The following is a 20,843-nucleotide window of genomic DNA, read 5'->3' as shown; positions in this document are numbered from 1 at the left end:
TATACAGCCTTGAGGTACTCCTTTTCCTATTTGGAACCAGTCTGTTGTTCCATGTGCAGTTCTAACTGTTGCTTCCTGACCTGCATACAGATTTCTCAAGAGGCAGGTCAGATGGTCTGGTATTCCCATCTCTTTCAGAATTTTCCACGGTTTATAGTGATCCACGCAGTCAAAGGCTTTGGCATAGTCAATAAAGCAGAAATAGATGTTTTTCTGGAACTCTCTTGCTTTTTCCATGACCCAGCGGATGTTGGCAATTTGATCTCTGGTTCCTCTTTCTTTTCTAAAACCAGATTGAAAATCAGGAAGTTCACGGTTCACGTATTGCTTATTTAACTTATATGCAAGGTACATCATGAGAAATGCTGGGGTGGAGGAAGCACAAGCTGGAATCAAGATTGCCGGGAGAAATATCAATACCACCCTTATGGCAGAAAGTGAAGAGGAACTAAAAAGCCTCTTGATGAAAGTGAAAGAGGAGAGTGAAAAAGTTGGCTTAAAGCTCAACATTCAGAAAACTAAGATCATGGCATCTGGTCCCACCACTTCATGGCAAATAGATAGGGAAACAGTGGAAACTGTGACAGACTTTTTTTGAGCTCCAAAATCACTGCAGATGGTGATTGAAGCCATGAAATTAAAAGACACTTACTCCTTGGAAGGAAAGTTATGACCAACCTAGACAGTATATTAAAACTCAGAGACATTACTTTGTCAACAAAGGTCCGTCCAGTCAAAGCTATGATTTTTCCAGTAGTCATGTATGGATGTAAGAGTTGGACTATAAAGAAAGCTGATCACTGAAGAATTGATTATTTTGACCTGTGGTGATGGAGAAAACTCTTTAGAGTGCCTTGGACTGCAAAGAGATCCAACCAGTCCATTCTGAAGGAGATCAGCCCTGGGATTTCTTTGGAAGGAATGATGCTAAAGCTGAAACTCCAATACTTTGGCTTCCTGATGCAAAGAGCTGACTCATTTGAAAAGACCCTGATGCTGGGAAAGATTGAGGGCAGGAGCAGAAGGGGACGACAGAGGATGAAATGGTTGTATGGCATCACTGACTCAATGGACATGAGTTTGGGTGAACTCCGGGAGTTGGTGATAGATAGGGAGGCCTGGCATGCTGTGGTTCATGGGGTCGTAGAGTCGGACATGGATGAGCGACTGAACTGAACTGATGTGGATCCCAGCAAACTGTGGGAAATTCTTCAAGAGATGGGAATACCAGACCACCTTACCTGCCTTTTGAAATACTTCCATGCAGGTCAAGAAACAGCAGTTAGAATCAGACATGGAACAATGGACTGGTTCAAAATTGGAAAAGTAGTACGTCAAGGCTATATATTGTCACCCGATTGTTTAACTTATATGCAGAGTACATTATTTGAACTACTGGGCTGGATAAATCAAAAGCTGGATTCAATATTCTCAAGAGAAATATCAATAACTTCGGATATGCAGATGACCACCCTAATGGCAAAAAGGAAAGAGGAACTGAAGAGCTTGTTAATGAAGGTGAAAGGGGAGAGTAAAAAATCTGGGTTAAACTCAACATTCAAAAAATGAAGATCATAGTATCCAGTCCCATCATTTTATGGCAAATAAGTGGGGGAAAAGTGGAAAGAGCAACAAACTTTATATCCTTGGGTTTCAAAATCACTGTGGATAATGACTGCAACCATGAAATTAAAAGAGGCTTGCTCTTAGGAAGAAAGCTATGGCAACTTAAACAGCATGCTAATAAGCAGAAACAACATTTTGCTGACAAAGGTCCATCTAGTCAAACCATGATTTTTCCAGTAATCATGTGCTGATGTGAAAGTTGGACCATAAAGAAGCCTGAGCACTGAAGACTTTTTAACTGTGGTGTTGAGGAGACTCTTGAGAATCCCTTGGACTGCAAGGAGATCAAACCAGTCAATCCTAAAGGAAATAAACCCTGAATGTTCATTGGAAGGACTGATGCTAAAGCTGAAGCTCCAATATGTTGGTCACATGATTGCAAGGAGTGGACTCATTGGAAACGACCCTGATGCTGGGAAAGATTGAACACAGAATAAGAGGGTGACACAGGATGAGATCATTAGATGGCATCATCAACTCAATGGCCATGAATTTGAGCAAACTCCTGGAGACAGTAAGGACAGGGAAGCGTGGCATGCATCAAAGAGTTGGACATGACTGAGCAACTGAACAGCAGCAACAACAAACTAGAAATAGCCCAAATTTTCATCAACAACTTAGTGGCTAATATTTTGAATTTATTTGAATGTTGAATTTATTCAAATATTTGAGTTTCTTTACAATAAAATGCTCCTTAGCAATAACATGAAAGAACCACTTGTACATGTAAAAACATGGGTTGTTTTGAAAACTGAATGAAAGAATTCGGTTATAAAAGTACTTATTCATATATTTTAGAGCACTTTTATCACAGGTGAAATTGAGATATATATTAGAACAGTGGTTGCCCCTAGAGGTGACAGATTTAGGGAGGATTGAGTGGCAAGAGGGATGCAGGAATTTTCTGAGATAATAGAAGTATTAATACTTCTTATTATAATAGACTTGTGGGTCACAAAAGTGAGTGTATCCATTTGTCAAACATTTACTGCTTATATCCTTTACTGTGTGAATACTACACATTAATTTAACATAGAAGTACCTTTTGGATTGCTCAGTTCCTTCTCACTTCATGGTTTCAGATGAATTTTGCAGTTATACATCTGTAGCTGTATGAAGTCTGTAGGCTAAATGAGCTATTTTATTTATTTATTTTTACTAATTCTTTAAACAATATTAAAAGTCATTTAACAATGATTTACTTAAAGTCTTAGGCAAGTCTGATAGATACACAAATTCTACTAACACACCTAATTACAAGATAGCAAGTAGCTGACTTACAACACAAATTCAGATGGCAATGTCCTAGAGACCCAGCATAGGCTCAAAGAAAGTAGCTTTAGACTTCTGCAAAATGATCAGAACCTAGTAGATGGCAGTAGGAAATATGCACTCACCTGTATGGTCACTCAACAAGGACTGCAAAACTGCCGAGGATCACAGTTCTGGCCTTTTCATTTCAGATCACTTTAGCAACTTTTACTTGTAGGTTCTGCTTCAACAAATGCTGCCACCCTTTTCTTTGGTACAGCCTCAAAGGAACAGTCTCTCAAAAGAATCTGAGAAGTTTGCTAGAGAGGAGAGAGGAGAAAAGAGAAAGAAACAGAAAAAAGAATTTGTTAATAAGTAAATAAATAAATGAAGCCTACAATAAAAGAAAAAATCAAACCAGAAGTCGAGATTGATGTGAGTCAGTAATGGCTGTCACATACCACCATCCAACCATTACATAGCAATGTGGGCAAGCATATCTCATGCCGGACCGCTATTGAGACAGCAGTTTTGCCCAGTCTTCAGCCTCCAAGTGTTTCCATTATAGTTCCCTATTTTTAGGAGCTAATAGCTAGGCTACAATAATTTGCTTCAGGCTGGCATACCAGGTCTCAGTCAGGGAGCACATTTAGAATAATAGAAGATTGCCTGTTTCAGATGTTTTTATTGTGTGTGTGTTTGTCTATGTGTGTGTGTGGTGTGTGTTCATATAGCCTAAAAATATTGGCTGTTGCAAAAATTACTTTTGATAACTGATTGCTCTCTTACGAGATACAGTGTTCCTTGCCTACCCCAAATACTAGAAAAAAGATCAAGTTGCTGAAAAGATGTCTTTTTAGACAAGAAATGTGTTAATTCATATTCATTTCCATTAGTTCCAGTACCTAGTGGGTGTTTAATAAGTGTTCACTGTCAAGAGCAAAAACAACAATTCTATTTATTAAACATGGCATTGTCTTCACCAGTCTTCTATAAATATGCTTCTGGGAATGTGATTTATTCTAAAAAGAATAAGCTAAAATAACTGTAATATTCTAAACAATGTTTATGGCACATCAAGCATCTGTTGAATGTTAATCTCAGGAAATAGAATTTCACGAGTTTCACGGAGTTGCAGTTTGTTTTAAGGGATCTTCTTTTAGGAGAAGTGAGTTACTTGCTTACACTTTTAAAAAGATATTTTATTGAGCACTGGTTATTTCGGGAAGCCCACGTCATGCAGCAGACTGCTTCGCAGTCAAACACTGATCCTATGTGAAACTGGTTGTGGAACCCCATGGGTAAGTGTGTGATGGCTGAAGGGGAAATCCTTAGACCCAGTTCCTCCTGATGGTTTACGGAGGGGGAATGGTGCATGGTGGTTAGAGAAAGGAGGCCCACTGACAGAAGGAGAATCCAAGCCATACAGCAATATCTGCTTTAAGTCAACCATTAGTGAAGCTGAGCCACTCAGTCGTGTCCGACTCTTTGCGACCCCATGGACTGTAGCCTCCCAGGCTCCTCTGTCCATGGGATTTTCCAGGCAAGGGTGCTGGAGTGGGTTGCCATTTCTTTCTTCAGGGGATCTTCCTAACCCAGGGATTGAACCTGGGTCTCCCACATTGCAGGCAGATGCTTTACCGTTTGAGTCATCAGGGAAGCTTCAACCATTGGTTGCACATTATCCTTAAACTTAGCAAAAATTATATACTGTAGGTAAAATGTCCCCTACATAGCAGAGGAATCTGAACTCCAGACAGATAAATAACTTGCCCAGAATCAAACATCTAGTAAAGGAGTATTACTTTGCTGTCAAAGGAAAACATGAAGAATTGGTAATATATATAAGAAATTATGACCCTTTTATACAATCCATTTTCAGAGAAATAAATTTTAGAGAATATTTTTCTTGGGTTTTCCTGGTGGCTCAGTGGTAAAGAATCTGCCTGCCAGTGCAGGAGACATGGGTTTTATCCCTGGTCCGGAAAGATCCCACATGCCGCGTGGCCACTAAGCCTGTGTGCCACAGCTATTGAGCCAGTGCTCTGGAGCCCAGGAGCTGCAACTGCTGAGCCCATGTAACTCAACTTCTGAAGCCCCACACCCTAGAGCCTGCGCTCTATGACAAGAGAAGCCACCACAATGAGCAGGTCAGGCACTTCAACTAGAGAGCAGCCCCCGCTCGCTGCTGCTAGAGAAAACTCACACGCACCAAGGAAGAACCAGCACAGTTAAAAACAAAATAAAGAAATAACGTAAAAACAAGAAATTATTTCTCTCAAGAATTGAGCCACAACACTGGAGAGAGATTAAAGCCTATCTTCAGCTTTCCTTGTGGCTCAGCTGGTAAAGAATCCACCAGCAATGTGGGAGACCTGGGTTCGATCCCTGGGTTGGGAAGATCCCCTGGGGAAGTGAAAGGCTACCCACTCCAGTATTCTTGCCTGGAGAACTCCATGGACTGTTGCAAAGAGTCGGACATGACTGGCTGGGTGACCTTCACTTCCTACTTCCTTCCTTCTGCTAAAACCTATTTTTCATTCATCTAAAGTCCAAAGATGTTTTAGAGACTTTATTTCTTTCGCTCAGGACATGAATGCATGAATGTTGTTAAATCTAATTGATGCGCTTCGGTTCTAATCTTGCCTTTTCGGTACTGTTGGACACAGTTGGTCAGTCTCTTCTTGAAACACATTTTCACTTGGCTGCAATGATGCAGTACTACACCTCCGGTCTTCCTCTTAGTTCCTTCTCAGTTTCTCGGCATTTGGCTCCTCCACCTCTTCCATGTTAGAATTTTCTCAGAAAATTCTTCCTTTTCTATTTCTCTTCTCGCCTGCCAATTCTATCCTTTGTCCCTCAGAGCTTAGCCTTTCTGACTCCTGTCAGCTCCCCTTCCATGTTAAGCTCTTTCCTGAGGCCTTTCCCATCTGCGTGGAGTTCTTTTTCTCTTCCTCATTGCATGGTTCAGAATTCACCATCAGTTACATGGACATATGGTATGTGATGACCTAGTCATTTTCTTCTTTCTTTCTTTCTTTTTTTTTTTCTTTAAACCTTTTTTCCCCCTTTTATCTGTTAACGTGGCCAATTACATTGCTTTTCTAAAGTTAAACTAACCTTGCTTTCAGGTACAACCAACTTAATTAAGATGAATTATCCTGTTTTAGCCAATTCCTGGTTTCAATTTGTCAACAGACTTAACGATTTTTGCACCTATGTTCAAAATGAGTTTGTACTATGTTTTTCTCTCATACTTTCCTCAGAAAGTTTTGGTATCAAGGAAATACCAGCCTGATGCAATTAATTAAAGTTTATCCTATTTTTTCTGTTCTCTGGAAGTGTGGAGGGTTGAAATTAACTTCTCCTTGAACTTGTTAGTAAGGTCATTTGGACCGGGAGTGTGTTTTGAAGAAAGTTTTGTTATTGGGTTCAGTTTCTTTATCTTCATCTCAGTTGTTTATCTCTTTTGGAAAATTTGTAAGAATTTCTAGGAATTTTCAAGGAAGTTTTTACTGAATTCCAAATTTATTGGAATAAATTTGTTATCTTTTTAATATCTGTAGGATCTTATTTATGCCCTTTCCCTAATTTTATTCCTGACTAAATTGTCCCTTCTTTATTGTTTCTTTGTCAGTCATCTCATATGTATATTTAAATTTTTAATTTCTATTAAAATGCATTTCCTTTCACACACTGTACTTTTTGAAGATCGATATGTCATATTTTCATTTTCAGTAAGTTCAGTGTATTTCCTTATTTCTCTTGATTTCCTTTTATAACGTCTAAACATATAAAGATTTTCTATTTATGTTTTAATTATTCATAGTTGTCAAAGAACATATATCTTATGACTACTACCATGTTTACTGGCTTTATGGCATGAAATAATTTTCAATTTTTATAATCGTTATACTTTTCTTAGAAGAATTTAAGGACAGTATAGGGTTCTCTTAGATCCATTGAGTCAACTTTTTTCTATATATCTTGAGTTTATATATGTGCTGTCTCCAAATGACTGTTTTGGCTCTTTCTGCTTGTAGTTTTGTTTTGTAATGACCTTGTACATTTTGAGATCATAATATTGATTGTACACTTATTTTAAATTCCTAGTTTTCTAGGTGATTTTTAAATTATTAGTTTCTTTACTTTAATTTAGTATTTGATACATTTGCCATGTATCTAATTCTTTATCTTTTTGATTTCTTAAATTTATTGTTTTTTGCAGTGAATATTGGGTTTCCCAGGTGGTGCTAGTGGTAAAGAACCCACCTGCTGATCCTGGAGGCATAAGAGATGCAGGTTGGGTCTCTGGATTAGGAAGCTCCCCTGGAGAAGGAAATGGCAATCCACTCCAGTATTCTTGTCTGGAAAATTCCACGGACAGAGGAGCCTGGCAGGCTGCATTCTATGGGGCTGCTGAGAGTTGGACACGATTGAGCGCATGTGTGCGCAGTCAATATTTATGTAGAGAGGCTTATTATTTTACCTCTTTATTTGTTCTTCATATCCTCTTATACCTCAACTTTGTTTTATAACAGCAGTTTTGTTCTGCCTGATGAAAACGCCTTTGTTGCTCTCCTTTAGACCCTTTCTTTACTGAAAGAATAGAACTTTTTGGTGACCATCAGGGATTGGCAATAACTTCTTCATATTTCAGGAATCAAGCTAAAGGAATCAAAACCAAACAAAAAAAATGTGCATGATCATTGTCACATCAGGGGTTAGGGATAGAGCAATGGACAATAAATCCAGGAAACTTTAAAATAATAAATGAAAAAGTCAAGACGATAAATGTAAGCCCTATAGTTGTCATAACTGCTATAAAAGATAAAATAAACTGTGAGAAAGAATAAAGTGAGAGGGATCTGAATTCAGGTTGAGGAGCTCAGAGGAGCCATAGTCTCTAAGTGTGTCTGTGCTAAGTCCCTTCAATCGTGTCTGACTCTGTGCAACCCTATGGACTGTACCCCCAGGCTCCTCTGTCCATGGGATTCTCCAGGCGAGAATACTGGAGTGGGTTGCCAGGCCCTCCTCCAGGGGATCTTCCACACCAAGGGATAGAACCCTCCTCTCATAGGTCTCTTGCATTGGCAGACACATTCTTTACCACTAGTGCCACCTGGGAAGCCCTAGTCCCTAAGAGTAGAGGATAAATTACAGTATTCTAGATAGAGGATAGAGTTTAGCCTCAGTGTATTTGTTGGATGGCTATTTGCTTTGGGAGAGACAGAAAGCTTGTGCGGTGAAATATATGGAGAAAAGAAGAAAGTGAAATTTGATAAGATAGGAGATCAAAAAGGAATCCATAGGTCTTGGCAATGAGTTTGCCTTTTAGTTGTAATGTTTTGGAATCAGTTGGAGGAATGAAGTAGGTTGACAAGAAGTTCATTATATTTTGTAAAAGATTATTTTTGCTATTGAGCAGAGTAGGAACTGGTAGATGATGGACTTGAAAGTGTCTTATGAGCAGTGATGTGTTTGCACAAATTGGTGGGAATAGAAATAAAGATAATTGTACCGATTTTAAACATACTTTGGAGTTAGACTGGACAGAATTGATTAATGTTAATGCATCCTATTTTATTAACTTTTTTTCTAGGGCACTGAAGTAAAATGTGATAGTATTTATTAATTGAGCCAGGGAAAATGTACAGTAAATGAGAAATTTGATATTTCAATTTTGGATGGGTTAAGCTTGGGATGTTTGTGAAATGTTAAGGTTAAGATGTCAAGTGAGCATGTGGATATAGACACCTGGATTTCAGTGAAGCCATGGGCTGCACTTAAAAATTTAGGTGTCATCAGCATTAAGGGTTTTTAAAGCTCTGAAAATGGATGAAATCACTTCAGGGGAAAGAAGGATGAGAGAAAAGAGCTAGGACTGACCTGAGGAATTTTAATGTCTAAATGTTGGATGCAGAAGGCAGATGGCCCAGGGAGGTCAAAGGCCAGATAGTTTCAAAGAGAAGTATAGGTTTTTCCCATATCACAGAAGTGTTTACTTATTTTATTTTACAGAAGGGAAAATGGACCTCCTTCTTTGTTAACTAGCTTAGCTTCAAATCAGATAACAATGTCTACTATGATCTTTGGCTTTCTGAAATCTGTGCTCAAATGACCAGGCTATTGGCCTGAATGGAGACATTTAGGCCATTAAGACTTTTTGGAGGCCCAAAAGATGACTTTTGGACTCCACATCAAGACAAAATAGGTCATCCTAGTTTGAAATAAGTAATAAAGCGGTAATCAAAGTCTATTCTGAAAATGCTTGAAAAAGAGCTGAAACTTTTCTTTTTCAGTTTCTCTCTGTTAAAATCAGCAGGAAAATCACTCTGAATTATATGGTGTTAAAAGGAAAAGATAAATTTCCTTCAGATTTCTTCATGGCCTCATTGATCTCAGTTAGATAAACTTTGGTGATGGCTATCTTTGAATGAATATTGTCAGGAATACCATAGGTTTTGGCTGACACCTAAACTGCTTGAAGGCTGATTACATTTAAGTTGTGAGCATCTCCTATTAGGCTTTTATAAAACATCACCAATGATCAGAAATGCCAGTGCTTAGGAGAAAAAATGTCTATTGTTGGTCAGAGCTTTAATTAAAAACTATACTTTGTTTTCAATCCAATTTTGGAAAGAATATAGGAGAAAAAGCAAGATGTAAATTTTACAATGCCTTGGCAATGTAGCCAATTCTCAGCTGAACAAAGAAGCTTATATGCAGAAAATCTTGTAGGAATAAAGCATGTAAAATAAATAAAAAGCTTCCAGTGTTTAATTCCAATCTTCTCTACAGCAACTGGAGCTGCTGATAAGACACCTACTCGGAGTAATGATGCATAATGTGAAAATGCAATAACCCAGACCTCATAAGTACAGACGAATGCCATCTTTTTAAAGGAAATGGTTGCAAATGTGAAGTGCAGTGTGCTGAGCCATTTTCAGAAGTATTTTCATAAACATGGCAAAATGCCAAGGTTTGGTTTTTCCAAACATGAAAGGAAGAGCAAGGAATATAACTATTATTGGGGCATCCGGTATTTGTCCACATTGTATCATATAAATATTTCCGTGCTGTCGATTCATTATTGGTAGCAGTTTTAATGGGAATATAAATATTATAAAGTGTGTTTACTACAGATAAATCATAGGGGTGCTGAAGTAATTTGCAGTACTAAAGCTCATTTTGGATAATTACAGAGCCCCTGAAGAATGTGTTTTGTATCACAAAAAAGTGGATTGTTAATAAGTAACTGTTTGGGTTGGTGACATTCTGGAAAGGGTAGAGGGTGATCCTGTTTGGGACTAGTTTAGGAATGCATGAGAACATTAGTGAGAAAAAAAATACATTTTTTGATCAGAAAGAGAGGAAAACCACAGTAGTGTCATTTCCGTTGTTGGGCTAGCCTCATTCAGTCACATTTCATGCAGATGACTTTCTGTAACTACAGAAATAACATAAGAAATGATTAGTTAAGATTATGCTGGCAGTAAAGATACTAATATTTTATTGCACATTGAATTCTAGCTTTCATTTTATGCAGAGGTAAATTAGACTGCAATGTTGTTTATCCTTGTTTTATGAAGGCTATTTTCATCACAGTATTAAAGGTTATTATTGGTTTACCTCCTGCTTCCTCTTTTATTGGAATAAGGTGATTTTCAGCTTCTTTTTTTTCCCCTGAAAACCATAAGACACAGTAAACTTTAAACATGATGAATTAACAAAGAGAATTAAATAATTGTGTCCTGGGCTTTGGAAGGTCATATTGTAATGAGATTAAAATTTCTTGCCTTCAGGTATTGCTCATTTGTAAACTAGCCTGGCTTGGTCTTCTTGTAAATAGTCTGCTGATTAGATTAATTTCATATGAAATATAAATTCCTTTCCTTTCTGACAAGCTGGTCAGAATTTGGCAATTTGGCGATTGTTTAAGAAAAAAATGCAGCATAGAAGGAAAAAAATTCTTCAACAAAGTGAAATGAGCATAAAATTAGATTTTAGCTGAGATTGAGGTACCTACACTGCTATTTAAAAGGGAGTTCAGCAGCCATTGAGTGAGTGTTGTGTTTAGGTTTGGGAAGGGAGTAGCAGCTGGATTAGGAGAAGGCAATGACACCCCACTCCAGTACTCTTGCCTGGAAAATCCCATGGGTGCAGGAGCCTGGTAGGCTGCAGTCCATGGGGTCTTGAAGAGTCGGACATGACTGAGCGACTTCACTTTCATGCACTGGAGAAGAAAATGGCAACCCACTCCACTGTTCTTGCCTGGAGAATCCCAGGGACGGCAGAGCCTGGTGGGCTGCAGTCTATGGGGTCGCACAGAGCCAGACACGACTGAAGTGACTTAGCAGCAGCAGCAGCTGGATTGAGAGAAACAATGGGCTGCTCTCCTCCGGGTGCGCCTCCCATGGCTGCCTGCCTTCTGGACCGATCCTCTGCCTTGCTGTGCTGTGTGGTTTGGCTTTCAGGGGTCCATGCATGAGTGCACACACACGTGTGCACGGGGGCAAACAGACCAAATAGAGTTTCCAATGAAGAGTGCTATTTGAATAAATTTGTTATTTATGGTACTTGCTTCAAAGTGTTAGCTTTCTCTCAACATCAGTCTTTCCTCAGGGAAAGAATTTAATCAGTTTTCCCTGGCAAAAATAGTCACATCTTTTACTGGTAACATTTCCTGGTTTTTCTGACTTTGGTTGAAATTTAGGAAGCCTGGGATAATCCAGATATAATAACAGATATTTGGGTTCTTCCACTTATCTCATTCAAATTTGGCTTATCTAGAAAGGCTTCAAAGCTCTTGATAGCATCTGATGTACAGATTTCATTTCACAACACTCCTCTGCCATTCATTTTACAGAGTGAACGTTAGGAAGAATGCTAATTTTCTTAAGAAAAGAGGCTCTGAGGGCTTAGCCTTTTCACACCTGTTTCAATTTTCTTCCGATTCAAATATGATAGCCTTTGCCTTTAAAGTGGTTTCAAATGTCAACTTGGGGTAGTGAAATGTTGAGAACTGAACTTTTATGTTTCATTAGTGTGTGGATGAATGCTAGCCAACCTGGTTGGAAAAATAGTTCCTTAAAAGTAAATCAGATTTCCCCACTGGTTATCATGAGAAATTGAAGTTGCCTTCCCTTAAGACATATAAAGAAACTGAGACTGTATTGAAAACTTTAGATAGGGATAGAGGATGTCAACATTGTATGCCAGACGTTGTGGTAAAATAACATGGTTGGAAATTTTGTAAATTACTTTTGTTACTGAACAGAACAGGAATCCACTCCCCCATCATGCAGCAAAATCAAACTATAGACACCACTTGGTGAAGAAAATTACAACTTTTATTTGCAGGGCATTGAGCAGAGAAGGCAATGGCACCCCACTCCAGTACTCTTGCCTGGAAAATCCCATGGACGGAGGAGCCTGGTAGGCTGCAGTCCATGGGGTCACTAAGAGTCAGACATGACTGAGCGACTTCACGTTCACTTTTAGAGAAGGAAATGGCAACACACTCCAGTGTTCTTGCCTGGAGAATCCCAGGGACGGGGGAGCCTGGTGGCCTGCCGTCTATGGGGTCGCACAGAGTTGGACACGACTGAAGTGACTTAGCAGAGCAAGAAGATCGGGCACCTCATGCTCAAAAGATTCAAACTCCCTGGTGGCTTTCGGGGGAGGGATTTGGAGTGAGGTGACTGTTGCAGTTCATGGACCTTCTGATTGTTTGATGGTGAAGCAACAGGGTAATATTTTGGGATCTTAATCATTAAGCCTCTGGTTTCAACCAGTCTGGGGTCTACTGCTTGTGATCAGCTTATCCTCACTGTTTTCCACCTGCTCTGCAGGAACAACTCAAAGCTGTGAGTCAGATGTCCAGATAAATCCCCTGAGGAGCGACTAGGACTCTGTATTCTCACTGAACTATTCAGACTAACTTGCTTCACTGCTTTTTCTTTGTTTCTGCAATTCCATCACTTCTCTAATTAGTAACAGTTTCAGTCTGCTTTTTGGAGCTCAGGGAAGGCCTGGGAGACTAAAGCCCTTTTCTATAGACAAGGAACTGAGACAAAGATGGATTTTTGTACCTGGTGGGGTCCCCCTTTTCTTGATATTCCCCAATCCTGGGGGTGACAAGGATGGGACAAGAAAGTGAATAAAATATTGACTAGAGAAGTTTATCTAAACTCAGCAGGGAAACTTGGTTTTAGGGGGACTTGGTTTCTCTTTATCCACTCCTTTTTTTTTTTTTTTTTAGTGTTTTTCCTACTCTACTACTACTACTAAGTCACTTCAGTCCTGTCTGACTCTGTGCGACCCCATAGATGGCAGCCCACCAGGCTCCCCCGTCCCTGGGATTCTCCAGGCAAGAACACTGGAGTGGGTTGCTTCCTTCTCCAATGCATGAAAGTGAAAAGTGAAAAGTGAAAGTGAAGTCGCTCAGTCATGTCTGACTCTTAGCGACCCCATGGACTACAGCCTACCAGGCTCCTCTGCCCGTGGGATTTTCCAGGCAAGAGTACTGGAGTGGGGTGCCATTGCCTTCTCTGTTTTCCTACTCTAGGAATAAATAAATTTTCTAAATCCAGAGAATTTCTATGATGCTTAAGTACTCATCACATGCATATGAATGACATCAAGGATAGTTTTCTTACATATTCTCCAACATCCAACTGGTTCATTGTTGTGTTCATTATAAATCATTACATAGCTAAACTTGGAGACACTTACACATCTTCAATACAAATTCAAGGATAAATCTGTGGCCTCTTGTAGCAGGATACAGTTAGTGCAAGAGCCATATCAAAGTCCTCATATGGAAGCCTCTGCATTGCAGGTTAGCGAGGAGAGTGTCGTCACTTGCTGGGAGGGTGGTGCATCCGAAACTCGTGGGGACAGAGGCTCCTGTGCTTGAGACCTTTCCAGATTTTATCTTATGTAACTCTTTATCTAGTTGTTCATTCATTTCCTTTAATATCCTTTGTAATAAACCAGTAATTTATTCTATTCTGCCTAAGAAAAGAGATCAGGAAATGAGACAATGAAGTAGCAAATGTCAGAGTTGTCTAAGGTAGACAGGGAGTGGGAAAGATTTCCCAGATGCAAATGCAGAGCTGAGAAGTAGCCTGGCTTCTCTAGACAAGATTCCTGGAGGAGAAGCAACTAGTATGTATCCATGATGAAAACCATGGAGCAAGGAGACAGGGAACTTGATGATGTTTTTCAACAGTGATGGTGATGCCAAAATCCTTAGCTTCTGTGCATCGGTGCTGAATTGAATCTTGGAGACAGAGTTTTGGGGGAAGTAAAGAACAATAGCTTTATTGCTTTGACAGGAAAAGGGGGACACAGTGGGCCTCTGCCCTTGAAAAATTTGTGTCCCAATCTGGGTGGATTAAGTGGAAATTTTTATAGCAGTAGTTCAATGGTGGGGTCGCTGACAAGATTAGACTGTGTGTACTTGCCTGTATTCCTCTAATCTGGTGTCAGGTAATCTTCTTGATGAACTTCTCATGTTCCTTTAATCTGTCCTTAGGTGGTCTCTGGAATGAAGGATGCTGACAACTTCTGCATTTTGAGATTTAATTCTATAAAGAGCTTAAAAGCATGTTATGAGTGTCCCTTGAGGCAAAACCAGGAAACTGACCCAAGAATGCATTATTGTTTCCTGACTATCCCTCCCTTGTCTTCACATCCTTTTCCTTCCCAGATTAGCAACAATTTGAAATATGTCCATTGGAGCTCAGAGAAGGTGATGGGAGCTGTAGCCTGTTGCCTACAAGAAACGGGGAACCCGGAAAGGCTTCCACGTCCAGCAACTCCACAGGGGCCTGTTTGATTTCAGAGACAGTCATGGATGTTTTTCCTCAGAATTTCTTGTTAAACAAAATATATCCACTTCCTATTTAACCCACTGGAGTAGAATTTTCCATTACAGTGACTCTAATCCAAACAGACAATACTGGTTAATTAATATGTATCAACACCTATTAAGTAGTAATAGTGTGGTTCCAAGCACGTTATATAAATATTAACTCCTCAAATCCTCACAAAGACCTCATGAGACCAGCCGAAAGTTCTCAAAGTGTGGTCCCTGGACCAGTAGCATCAGCATTATCCAGAAACGTGTTAGAAATGGAAAATCTGGGGCCTCAGCTCAAACCTTCAGGATCAGCTACTCTGGAGTTGGGGACTGAGCAGTCTACTTTTTTTTTTTATAAGAGCTCCAGGTCATTCTGGTGTATACTACTGTTTGGCAAACACTGAGACAGAGTGTTTCTACTATCTCAATTTCAAATAAATTGACTGGACTGAATTTAAGTCACTTGTCCAAGTCACTCAATCAGCAAGACTGACTCCTAAGTCTGCATCTGCAACCACTACTTTACACTCCTGCTGTCCATCCCGTGCTAAGAACTTCTGTGCTAGAGAAGTGGTTTTCAAAATTTGAAAGCATTCTCTTTTGAAAAAATTGTGTACCTCCTTGTACATTTTTAAGTCGACATCTAACAATTTCACATGACAAGGTTAAACAATTGTAAATAATCTGATTTTCAGTGTATTTTAAATTATGACATTTTAAAATGCATTCTGTCAGTTTTCTGAACATATCCAGTGGAATCTAAATAACAGAGTGATTTAAATCTACTATCGTCCATTAAAAATAAACACACAAACTGTTCTCTAAAGTTAAAAAACTATCCTTACAATATTTTAGCCCCATCTACCTGTCCAAAGAAGGATCACAATGAATCACAGATGAGACATGGGATACGGGTATAGACAGAGTTTTTATTGTCAGTTGTTCATTATGTCATTTGGACATGTCATTTTACCTCTGTGAAACTCAATATTCTCATCTATAAAAGATCATATTAATACTTTACATGAGTTGTAAAGATCAAATAAAATGTAAAATATTCAGCACAGTCTCTGCTACTTAATAGATGTTTTGTTTCCCAAATGTATATACTAATTTATATATATTATATATATATGTGTGTATAAATTAACTTCTTCATTGACTTGGGTGCTTTCTTTACCTCCTTCTCTTCTTTTCCAAATCTGTACTACTATATCATGGGTTTTGCCTTATCTGACCTTGGAGGAAGGCTTCCCTGATATCTCAGTTGGTAAAGAATCCACCTGCAATGCAGGAGACCCCAGTTCGAATCCTGGTTTGGGAAGATTCGCAGGAGAAGGGATGGGGTCTTGGAGGAAAACTTCTTTTGCTTGACCTCTCTGTGTTCAGTGTTCATGAGTGGTATTAGACTCTGCTGGTGTTGGAGCTGGTTGGAGTACCTGCTAAGTTAGGAAGAAAGGCAGGTCCACCTGGCTTTACACCCTACACCTCTCATCATGTCTGTTTTCTCCTGTCACTGCTACATGAAACCCAGATACTTTCTACTCAGAGGGCTCCAGAGGTGGTGTAAGGTCAGCGGGGGACCAGCACTCAGGAACAGCCAACCATGTGCCTTGATCTCCATTATTTTATTTAATCCTCACAGTAGCTCTAAGAGTGGGATATTCTATTGCCCATTATAATTCAAATACTATAAATATTTCGTCCTGGTTTATGCAGCTGACAACATCAGAACTGGATTTAAGATGCAGATTTTCTGATTTAAAGTTTAAGAACTATCACGTGGAGGTTGGTCTCAGGGAGTAACGGCTTCAAAACCAAGGCACGTGTCCTTGAGGGGAATGAGCTCTGAGGAGAGCCCCAGATGTAAAGATGTTAATCAGTTGTGAAACTCCTGGCTTTACTTCTGTCTCCTCTGTTCCCACTGGGTTTGTTGCCTAATTTATCCCATAGAGTCTATGACTTTCCATCAAATTGGTCTTCTCAAGCATCTGGTCCTACGCTTCTGATTCTTTTTTTGCCTTAATGATCATGTTTTTTCATCTTGCTCACCAATTTTTGGATTTCAAACACTTACTTAAGGTTTAATTTTGCCTTAACTCAGTGGTCTCAGACTCTGTACTCCACATGGTGGAGTCGGGTGATGTAAGCTCTATGAATCCTACTTTAGGATGAGCTTTTTGAAAATAAATTCAAAGAGTTCCTAAGCTATTCCTTGAATTATGCACATTAAATGTATTTATATTAATAATACAATATTTAATTGTCCCTTCATTAATGGGGATTCCCTGGTGGCTCAGCTGGTAAAGAATCTGCCTGAAATGCAGGAGACCCAGGTCAATCCCTGGATTGGGAAGATCCCCTGGAGAAAGGAATGGACACCAACTCCAGTATTCTTGCCTAGAGAATTCCATAGTCGGAGGAGCCTGGCTGGCTACAGTCTATGGGGTCACAAAAAGTCAAACATGACTGAGCAACTAACCCTTTTTTTCTTTCACTATTAATGATAAGCTAAGTACAACTGGTTAACTGAGTTATGAATATTAAACACTCTTTCTTAAATTAACTGTGGCTAGTTTACTTGACTTTGCTTAGTTCTTAGCTATTGTTTGCATATCCACACCCTCAAGATTATATAATTGTAATAGTCATTATGCTCTGTGGTTAAGATTTGCATGCGTTCTGAATATCGTTCTTCATTTTCAGGTCAGCTTGTTGCTTAAGTCTAGTGTAGTCTGAAGAATTATTCCTAGAGTGAAGATTTTTGTGCTATAGAAAAAAACTTTTGTCCAAGCTTCTAAAATATCCTATTATACTGGAGTACTTTAATGAAAAAATTTTTTTTCATTCAGACCTTCCTCTCCTGTAATTGCTTTCTGAATGACTTCAACAACTTACTCTTTTAAAAATCGAGTTTCTTTAGAACCGTAAGTGGCATTATCTTCTAAGATGTAGCTTTTACGGCCGGGTATCTGCTGACTGATGGGAGACAAGGAGAATGTGGCATCTGCAAGAGACTAACCTATAGTTTCAGCTGCAGATACAGGAGGAAGGGAATTTGGACCTAAGAGCTGGAAACCATGCCCTGCAGAGCAGCAACGATTTTGGATGTTGTGCTCTTGAAAACTTATATGTGGACCAAATCCCCTAGGACTTTATGGAAAGGAACCAAATAGGAAGTGGTATCATCTTAAGTCTGGAGTCTAGGGTCAGAGTTCAGAGAAGAAATGGTAGCAGTGAAACTCTCTTCTTTGTAGGACTGAAATCTATGAAATACCCACTAAACAAAGCAAACATTAAGGCTGAGTTTTAGGAATATAGCTCAGTTCTCAGAATGGGGCCAAATTCTACAATGTCAGGAAAAATACAACTGCTTTCAAAAATCCCTTTTACTTGAAGCCTGAATAGATCCAGAGATACGTGTTCATGCAGAAGTTAGCCATGGTGGGTGGAGGCATGTGGAATACAGGAATCAAGGCTTGACCTAGCCAGCATTTTAAATTCAGAGTGTAGTTAACTATAAGTTCAACTAGTCCATGGATAATTATAAGCAAAAACATTTCCTTACTACAGCTAGGTACAGATACTCCTGGTGTTCCGCCTAGACCGCTGGACTGCCCAGGGCCACTTCCGTATGTTTTGCTCCTTCTTTAGAGCTTTCAAACTTCAGCGGCAGGAATCACTTAGCCAGAGGCCAAGGCAAACTCTGTGGTGTAATGTATGCTCCAGAGCTCCCAGCAGACTCTGGATAAGCTGGGGGTTCATTTAAAAACCACACTGTTTGACTTCATCTCTAGCTGCCTCTCTGTATCTCCTGGAAGAAATTCTTTAATGAATCACTTGCAAGTGAATCTTTCTCTTTTGCACCTCTTCTGGGGAAACTGAGCTAAGATAACCCATTCTTCTGATATTTTGAGAAACCATAAACAAATATGCTCATAGGAACACAATACTAGGTAATGGAGAGTATTCATTGCAGTTTTGAGAATGTAAGAGCAAAATGAAATTTAAATGCATCAATAACTTGTTTTATAGCTCTACAACTGATCTTTGTTGTTTTTCCAGTCCTTTTTCCATGATGGGACTGTCGCTGAAATACGTCAATCTAAATCCCAATCTTACAGTCATTATCACAGATTAGTGTTCAACCTGATGTTTGGTGATGTGCACTACAGCAGCTTACAAATAGCCTGCAGTCTTTCAAGAAAACTTTTTTTTATATATAAAAGGAACCAAGAAACGTTAGCTTCTTGCTATTGTGTACTTACCTTTGTATTTGATAATCCTTCCATATTATGACACTGTTGTTGCTGGCTTATTATTGAAAATTTAATAGTATTTAATTAAAATCTAGAAATGTGCTTTCAATTATATTACCCTAAAAAGTGAAAAAAAAAAGGGGGGTAATCCTTATCATTTGCATTATACTGGAAACTGTTAAACACTTAATCTTCTTGCATAGTGGTTCTGTGCTTTTAAGAGGATTATATTATTAATTGTTTAATTATTCATTATGCTGCATTTTGCCATTCAGTACAAAAGCTTTTTTTAAATTAATTTAATGTTTTATCCTTCTTAGCCGTCATTCTTTGTACTGGGCTTTCTGTTCTTTCATGATAGGATGTCACAGCAAAGAATCAAGAGGATGGCTTGTTGAAAACTAAGCCTGTAGCTCTACAAATAGATCTTTTGCCAGAGCAATGACTCAACACACCACCCGGCAAGTGAGTCTCACTGAGCTCCAGAGACAGCAGTTAGAAATGTATCACCAGCGAGAGCATCATTAATCATAATTGTGGGAGTCACAGTCAGTTTCTTGACCTCACTGAGACAGGCAGGGAGGTCAGTGCCTCAAGCAGTTCATCCTTCAGGCAAGGAAAACTTTTGGGATGATTTCCCTTTTTGTTATCGCTGGCATTTTTATTTAATCCAGTCATTTTCCCCACAGTCTGGGCAGAAGTACAACAGCTTCTAGCAGGCACAATCTGGCCCATTTTCTTTTTCTCTCTGCCAAAAGTAACCTTGGCAATTGATGGCTTAGGAAGAGCTACCACACCCTTTTTCTTCAGCTGTGTTTTCTCTCCTTTCCTCTGCTCTCTTTTTTCCTCTATGTTTCTTCGTGGGTCTAAAGATCAGGAGGGAAGAAAGAGTCATCGCAAAGTAATCTGGAGCGAGCAGCCCTAGCCATTTCTCTGTGCTGATTGTAGAAGTTTGCAAGCTACCTTCCCATGTATAATGGTGCCACTTGCCTCTCCCCAGTGGTCAGGTTGGCCACCGGTTGCTGGGAGGGACCTGGGGCTCACATGAGACCCTGTTGCAGCCAATGACTCTCACCCTAGGCACCATGGAGGACTCTTCATAAAAGAAAAATGCATAGAAAGAAAAGAACTCAAGGACCTTGGTTTTATTACAGAGTCAACATTAAGACATGAAGACATTTGATTTTATACAACATGATGTTTTAACAAAAGAAAAATTTTATATCAGTGAAAAGAATTATTTCAGTTAATATGAAAAATTATTTTGTAATTTTTAAAAAAGTTTATTTTGTATTGAGGTATAGGAAAATTCTGAAAGAGATGGGAATACCAGACCACCTGACCTGCCTCTTGAGAAACCTATATGCAGGTCAGGAAGAAACAGTTAGAACTGCACATGGAACAACAGACTGGTTCCAAATAGGAAAAGGAGTACATCAAGGCTGTATATTGTCACCCTGCTTATTTAACTTATATGCAGAGTACATCATGAGAAATGCTGGGCTGGAGGAAATACAAGCTGGAATCAATATTGCTGGGAGAAATAACAATAACCTCAGATATGCAGATGACACCACCCTTATGGCAGAAAGTGAAGAGGAACTAAAAAGCCTCTTGATGAAAGTGAAAGAGGAGAGTGAAAAAGTTGGCTTAAAGCTCAACATTCAGAAAATGAAGATCATGGCATCTGGTCCCATCAATTCATGGCAGATAGATGGGGAAAGAGTGGAAACAGTGTTAGACTTTATTTTTTTGGACTCCAAAATCACTGCAGATGGTGATTGCAGCCATGAAATTAAAAGATGCTTACTCCTTGGAAGGAAAGTTATGACCAACCT

This window comes from Bison bison, unplaced genomic scaffold, assembly GCF_000754665.1.
Source record: "Bison bison bison isolate TAMUID 2011002044 unplaced genomic scaffold, Bison_UMD1.0 scf7180017864332, whole genome shotgun sequence".
Lineage (NCBI taxonomy): Eukaryota > Metazoa > Chordata > Mammalia > Artiodactyla > Bovidae > Bison > Bison bison.
This window is presented reverse-complemented; position numbering follows the sequence as displayed.